At 27.7% G+C, this 1,942-nt stretch overlaps 1 non-coding gene across 1 annotated transcript; it reads right to left on the bottom strand.

The window, feature by feature from the left end:
* Window positions 1–1,442: 1,442 nt before the first annotated feature.
* LOC140965340 (small nucleolar RNA R71) lies at window positions 1,443–1,553 on the bottom strand. The gene has a single exon (XR_012173034.1). It is a non-coding gene; the product is annotated as a small nucleolar RNA R71 (small nucleolar RNA).
* Window positions 1,554–1,942: the final 389 nt, after the last annotated feature.

Here is a 1,942-nt window from a genome sequence, read left to right on the forward strand (position 1 = left end):
ATTATTTGTTGTTATCAATTTACATCAAATGCTTGATACCATTGAAGTGGTTATCTTGATTTGTTGTTTAATTTTGATACAATAAATATTTCATCAATTATTATTGTTATATTATACATATATATATATATATATATATTTATTTATATAATTATATCATATATTTCGTTTAGACGATAGCGTGGCTCTGCCGGTTGTTCTAAATGAAATATTATGATATCTAACAATCTAACATTTACTTTATCGCAACTAACTTTTACTTTCCGCATCTAACATTTACTTTATCGCAACTAACTTTTACTTTCCGCATCTAACATTTACTTTATCGCAACTAACTTTTACTTTCCGCATCTAACTTTTACTTTATCGCAACTAACTTTTACTTTCCCGCAACTAACTTATTAAATCATATATTTCATTTAGGCAATAGCGTGGCTCTGCCGGTTGTTCTAAATGAAATATAATGATTTAATTTAACATTTATTTTATGCAGTTATATATTTATATAGTTATATATATAATCATAGGTACCATATATAAAATATCGGTGAATTCGGTATTTTCTATAGTGGGAACTATATTATATTAGGTGTGTGTTTAAATATTTTTATTTTCTTGGAACCATTATTTATGGTGGTTTCCTTTGTTTTACTTTTAGTTAAACAATATTGCATAAACCAAGAATAAATCCTCGAGCCTTGACAAAATTTATAATTTGTAAACTTCGTTCTTGCATTTGGTAATCTATAAATTAATAAATTTAAACTTAAAATAACCTCTCTGTGGATCGATCTCGTACTTACGAAATATATTACTTGCAGACAACCTACACTTGGGTGAATTATAATTTAAGTAGTAGCAAGTTTTTGGCGCCGTTGCCGGGGAGGTATAAATTAAGTTTATATTTGTTAATTATGTTTTATTTATAAGTATTGTGTTTTTTTTTTTTTGAGTATTTGGAGTCGAAAAAAAAGTGGTAGACTTATTCGAGTATCTGAAAATAATTTAAACATGGATGATAATTCAAATAATCAAGATAATGATAACAATAATAACAACAATAATAATAATAATCAAGAACATGATCAATTAAGAACACTTAGGCACCATATGAACCCTATTAGAACTAGTGCCCCATCTTGTTTAGTTTTTCCTCCTGATGCATCTAATTTCAACTTTAAACCTCAAATTATTCAACTTTTACCAAATTTTCATGGCTTAGATTCTGAAAATCCATATTTACATCTAAGAGAATTTGAGGAAGTTTGTAACACTTATAATGATCAAAATTGTAGCATGGATATAGTTCGATTAAAGCTTTTCCCTTTTTCTTTAAAAGATAAAGCTAAAACATGGCTACAAAATTTGAGATCAAGTTCAATAAGATCATGGGAAGAAATGCAACAACAATTTCTCAAAAAGTTTTTTCCTTCCCATAGAACAAACTCTTTTAAAAGACAAATTACTACTTTTTCTCAAAAACAAGGAGAAACATTTTATCAATGTTGGGATAGATATAAAGAATTACTTAATACATGCCCACATCATGGTTTTGAAACATGGAGAATAGTTTCTCACTTTTATGAAGGTCTAATACCTAAAGATAGGCAAATGATAGAATTCATGTGTAATGGAACTTTTGAAGATAAAAACCCAAATGAAGCTATGGAGTATTTGGATTCATTAGCAGAAAATGCTCAAAATTGGGATAATATAGGCACAATAGAACCACCAACAACTAAAATCAATAATTCAACAAATGGGGGTGGTATCTATAATCTTAAAGATGATATAGATATTCAAGCTAAACTTGCATCTTTAGCAAGAAAAATTGAGTCATTAGAAATGAAAAAGAGTGGTCAATTAAAAAGTATTCAAGAAATTGTTTGTCATATATGTGATACACATGATCATGCTACAAAAGATTGTCCAACATTACCTT

The sequence above is a fragment of the Primulina huaijiensis genome, chromosome 18, assembly GCF_012295235.1.
Source record: "Primulina huaijiensis isolate GDHJ02 chromosome 18, ASM1229523v2, whole genome shotgun sequence".
Lineage (NCBI taxonomy): Eukaryota > Viridiplantae > Streptophyta > Magnoliopsida > Lamiales > Gesneriaceae > Primulina > Primulina huaijiensis.